The sequence below is a fragment of the Lepidochelys kempii genome, chromosome 3, assembly GCF_965140265.1.
Source record: "Lepidochelys kempii isolate rLepKem1 chromosome 3, rLepKem1.hap2, whole genome shotgun sequence".
In the NCBI taxonomy this organism is placed as follows: domain Eukaryota; kingdom Metazoa; phylum Chordata; order Testudines; family Cheloniidae; genus Lepidochelys; species Lepidochelys kempii.
The window spans coordinates 16,626,952-16,632,782 of NC_133258.1; the positions used below are offsets into that span (position 1 = coordinate 16,626,952).

A 5,831-nucleotide genomic window follows, 5' to 3' on the forward strand; every position below is an offset into this window, starting at 1 on the left:
TAATCCAGAATTAAAGTGGCCTTAATTCAGTTTAGCACAAATCCTTTAAACTGCCTCTTCTGCCATCCCTCCCTTGTCTTCTCATCCTCAACAATCCTCATTCCTTCCTTTTTCCTCTTCCCTATTCCACCTAGACTTTCACACCTCTCCTCTGCTTCAACACCTCAATCTCACAAACTTCTCTTTATCAAGCCACCATACAATCTGTCCCTCCTTCCCTCAGACTCCGGCCCTTATTCCTTTAAAAGTCTCGTCATCTTCATCTTCTAATCATCTTGCCATCCCAAATTCACTTACAATCTACAACCCACTATCTTCTCATACAACCTAGGCTCTCAGCCCAGAATGCCACACCCCCCACAATCCATTCACCCCACATCCTCCTAAAACTAGTCCTGGCTTCTCAAAATGAGAGAGCATGTTTAAAAAGCTTGTGTTATGCTTCCTTATTGCTCCTAGTTTGACAGCTTCTTCACTTGTCCCCTTCAGGGCTTCAGAGGGTCTCTAAAAACAGGCTTTCCTGTCTGTCCCCAAGGAGGCCCAGTTCTATTCTTTCCCAGCACCTCAGTTTAGGCCAGTAGAGGAGAACTGGGATGGCAGGGATCTGTTTTGCTCCCCAGAAGAGAAAGTCAGAGCAATGGAGAGAAATCCTCTGCTCCCACTCACTTAGAGGAGAACTTGAGGAGAATTGCAGAGAAGGGAATATTTCACCTCTCATCATCAGGCATCTAGATAGCAGGCTGCCAGATCAGGAGACATTTTCCTCTTCCTCCCTCCTCCAAATGATGGGGTGAAGGGACTTGGGCTGTTTGCCCTGGTGGTTGAAATATGGGTTGGAGAAACAGGCACATTGACCTGGGTTCTCTTTGATCCTTAAGTATTGCAACTAGTCTCAAGAAAGCAATCAGTGCAGGTTAGTACTCCCACTATAACGTATTTAAATAGGGTGAGGCCTGTGGTCCAGGCTTGGGACCAGTCCACCGGGCAAATTCACACTTCCTTGGCAGTTCAGTCATTGCCAGTCTTTGGAAGCTTCTGAACAGCTGGCTGTGGTATTTGCAGACATTCCTATAGTCATTTCCGAAACAAGACGAACTGTATTTCACTTTTTTCTGTGAAGCTGCCCAATCACAATAGAAGTGGGACCTGTTACATTATTTGACGATGCCATTCGTTCACGTGTATTCATAACTCCATCTGAAAAGTGCTGAACTAGCAGCAAAGGCATCAGTTACTTTGAATCAGGTCTGATTCTTTGCATGTTGGCTTAAACACACACTAAGGTACATGGCTGTAGATTTTATGAGAACACAAAGAGAGAACTATGCTCTATTCCAGGGGTGGCCAACCTGTGGCTCCAGAACCACACGCGGCTCTTCAGAAGTTAATATGTGGCTCCTTGTACAAGTGCCAACTTACCTGGCAGGGGAGATACCATGATCACGAAGGTAGTTTTCCCAGGGTGAGGCTCATCCATTGCACTCTGCGATTTCCCCAAATGTGGGAAACTCAGCTGCATAATTTGTGGTAGTGGGGGACTGCGTTCGTGCTCTCCTCTGGCTTAAAAAAAACAAACAAAGAAAACAAAAAACCAATGACCCAGACACAGCTCACTCCTACCTCCCTCACAATGGGTCTCTTAAAGAGATATCTCCCTATTAGGCACATGGGTTACAACAGCACTTGGTAAATTGTTCCAGTGGTTAATTACAGTCACTGTTAATAATCTGCACCATATTTCTAGTCAGAATTATCTAGCTCCAATTTCAGCCATTGGATCTTGTTACTCCTTTTGTCTGCTAGATTAAATAACCCATTATCAAATATTTAACCTTCTCTTTATTAAACTATCTACCTATCAGGCATGTGTTCCAATCCTTTCATCATTCTCATGGTTTTTCTACCCTCTCTAAATTATAAACAATTTACCTTTAAGGCTCTTCACAACCTAGCTCTACCCTGCCAAGTTGATCTAGTTACCTATTGTGAAGCTGACCCCCCTGCCCCCCATCTTCATTCCACCAGCATTCCCAGCTTTTACTGCCCACCAATTGGCCTCTCTTTTAAAGAGACTCTCCTCTGCCATGATGCATACAAAACCCAGCCTTGCTGATCATGACAGATGGCAAGCGGCAGCAATTCCTCTTTCCGTTTTCTTGCACCCTACCTCTAACTCCAATAACAACAACAAAAGCCAACCTCCACATCCATTTAACTAGCATAGCTGTGCCAGTTCTTCATCATCATATTCATTTACTTGAATGCTGTCTCCCTGACCACTACCCTTTGTTGTAATTTAAGACTGCAAGGTCTACAGGGTAGTATAGTCTCTTACCTGTGTTTCTGCATTGTCTAGCAGAGTGGGACCCTCACGATAATATAAATATTTACTACTAACATCACAAGCAGACCAACTGAATAGAAAAATGAATATACCAGCCAGTATTCAGAACCACACACCTACCTACACAGACCCAGGATCTCAGCTCTCCCCAGAACCCTATCAGACATGTTTTGTGGGATTTTTATTCTTTAAACTTACTCATAGCCATGCTGCACAGACAATACTCCCTACCTCCTCATGCTCCTAGCAATGACAAGTTATCAAAATGAGGGGGGGAAGGCTGGGAGACAGTGCAGTCCAAGGAGCTTTACAAAAATTTTGTCTTTCCCCTGACATGCATGAATTACAGATTAACAAGTGGGTATTTGGCAGTCACCTGCCAACTAACTTGCTGCAGTTGACTACTCTATTTGCTTTATAGCAACTCATGGGACACCTCTGGCTGAAAGATTGCCTGAATTTCTATTTTATTAACCTTCTTCTTTATCTAATGACAGTCTGTCATGTTCTAGGAAGCCAGAACAATATTTGTCTGATAAGATGTCTCTTGGGGAAAGCAGGCATTTTATAAGGGATAAAAGCATGCAAAAAAACCTAGCCAGCTTCAGCAAAAAAAATGCTGCCCTGTATACCTGACTTAGTTAATATATGCTCTACCTTTGGTGCACTCCTATAGCTGCAAATGCCATTATTTTACTGTTATTAAAGATCCCAACAAAGGCAGAGACATTCTCCTTGAAATCTGCCCTTTTCTCTGTCTACCTAGATACCATGAAGGATAAAGCACTCATGGAGGAGGAGCAGAAGAAGGCTGAGAATAACTTTGTTGAACAGCTGTGGTTGCCAGTTGCTAATTCCACATATTTATTTGGGTAGCACACATTACACCATAACATTTCAGTACCAGAACTCTTATGAATGATCTGTCTTCATTTTGTATGAATGGGGAGATCTGTAACTTTTCATATGAATGGGGAGATCTGTAACTTTCATATCAATTCTCCACTTGCCATAATTCTCTTTCTTGGATTTTCTCATCAGATTTCCTTGCCATGAATTTTCTTTCAGTTCTCTGCAGTTCAGAATTGGAGTTATTTAGGATATGTAGTTCCCCCCACCAACTGCCTTTCTGTTTTACTGGATGGACCCTGTACCAACAAACAAAATTACATGGCCAATCAAAAGACTTTATAGACACAACATTTGGAAAGACAGGTGTGAATTGCAATAAAGATTTCATCCATTTCAGTTTGGACAGGTTCCACTTCAGTAACTAGGCCAAGTTTTGCTCTCAGCCATGGAAATCTGGAATCTGTTTGACCAATTTGCCTGAGAACTTCCTATGACTTAAAATATGACAGTGTTCTCTCTTTTTTCTTACCCTACCATTCGATGGGCTAGTCTACACTACCTCACCGATATAGCTGTGCCACCGCTTCCTGCAGCTCCCATTGGCCGGGAATGGTGAACTGAGGCCACTGGGAGCTGTGGGAAGCCATGCCTGCAGATGGTCAATGTAAGCAAACTGTCTCGCGGCCCGCCAGTGGGTTACCTTGATGGGCCGCATGCCAACAGTTGCCAACCCTTGCTATAGGTTTAATAACCTTAACTGTTTCACAAGAAAAGATGTTTTGTCTATGAATGTCAATAAAGGGTACATTCATCTTCTGTACACAGTAAACATCACCACACTTTCTAACTCGCGACCATTAATCCTAGATGTTGATATGCCCTGACAACCAGCCATAATCTGGTGCAGTATGTCCCACTCCTTCAGCAAAGGGAAAAATTAATATTTTTGTTTTAACTCAATAGACACTGGATACTGCCGGAAAGTGACACCCAGCAAATGTTACATATTATTTACCTTCACCTGGTACCAGCTCTTATGGATTCTACCAGGGTGCTGCCTTAGTGTAGCATGAACATGCAAACTACCTACAAATTCTGTGCTGCTAGAGAATCCATAGCTTTCCTGCCCATTATACATCAAATTTTACTTCTTTTATTTCTATGGCAAGGATTTTTTCCCCCTAAAATCTAATATTCTCCCAACAGAACTGCTAACTGTGGTAAATAACCTATCATTTAAATCAGCTTCTGTACCAGATGACTGGAGGATAGCTAATGTGACACCAATTTTTAAAAAAGCTTCAGAGGCAATTCTAGCAATTACAGGCCAGTAAGACTAAATTCAGTATCAGGCAAATTGGTTGAAACTAGTAAAGAAGAGAATTATCAGACACATAGATGAACACAATTTGTTGGGGAAGAGTCAACATGGCTTTTGTAAAGGCAAATCATGCCTCATCAATCTACTAGAATTCTTTGAGGGGGGTCAACAAACATGTGAACAAAGCTTATCCGTGGATATAGTGTTGTCATAAACGTACAGCTAAGGGTAGCATAAAATCCCTCCTTTACTTGTCAAGGGTTAAGAAGGTCAGATAACCTGGTTGGCACCTGACCAAAAGGACCAATAAGGGGAGAAGATACTTTCAAATCTGTGGGGGAAGGTTTTTGTTTTGTGTTTCTTTGTGTTCTCTCCGGGACAGCAAGGAACCAGGGCAGGGAAAATACATCTCCTAAAGCCATATCTGAACTAAGCATCTAAGATTACAAATTGTAAGTAATAGGAAGGAAATGCGTTAGATTATCTTTTGTTTTAGCTTGTGAATTTTCCCTAGGCTAAGAGGGAGGTTTATTCCTGGTTTGTTTGTTTTTTTGTAACTTTAAGGTTTTGCCTAGAGGGGAATCCTCTGTGTTTTGAATCTGATTACCCTGTAAAATTACCTTCTGTCCTGATTTTACAGAGGTGCTTCTTTTACTTTTTCTGTATCATAAAGTTCTGCTTTTGAGAAACTGATTTTGTTTTTAATGTCCTAAAAACCCAAGGGGCTGGTCTGTGCTCACCTTGTTTACTGTCAAGCCGCCCCAGGAAAGGGGGAGAAGGAGCTTGGGGGTATATTTTGGGGAAACAGGAATGGTCCTTTTCCTGAATCTTTGTCTAACTCACTTGGTGGTGGCAGTGATACCTTTCCAAGGACAAGGAAGAATTTGTGCCTTGGGGAAGATTTTAACCTAAGCTGGTCGAGATAAGCTTAGAGGGTCTTTCATGAGGGTCCCCACATCTATACCCTAGAGTTCAAAGTGGGGAAGGAATCCTGACAAGTGTACTTGGACTTTCAGAAAGCCTTTCACAAGGCCCTCACTAAAGGCTCTTATGCAAAGTAAGCAGTCACAGGATAAGAGGGAAGGTCCTTCCATGGATAAGTAACAGATTAAAAGACAGAAAACAAAGGGTAGATATAAATGGTCAGTTTTCAGAAAGGAAAGAGGTAAATAGTGGTGTCCTCCAGCGGTGTGAATTGGGATGAGCGCTGTTCAATATGTTCACAAATGCTCTGTAAAAAGGGGTAAACAGTGAGGTGGCAAAGTATGCAGATGATACAAAATTACACAAGATTGTTGAGTCCAAAACAGACTG

The 5,831-nt window shown here is 42.2% G+C and overlaps 1 pseudogene; it reads left to right on the forward strand.

Moving 5' to 3' along the window:
• The first annotated feature begins 1,411 nt into the window (after positions 1-1,411).
• On the forward strand, positions 1,412-1,559 carry LOC140909847 (U1 spliceosomal RNA; annotated as a pseudogene).
• The last annotated feature ends 4,272 nt before the right edge of the window (positions 1,560-5,831 follow it).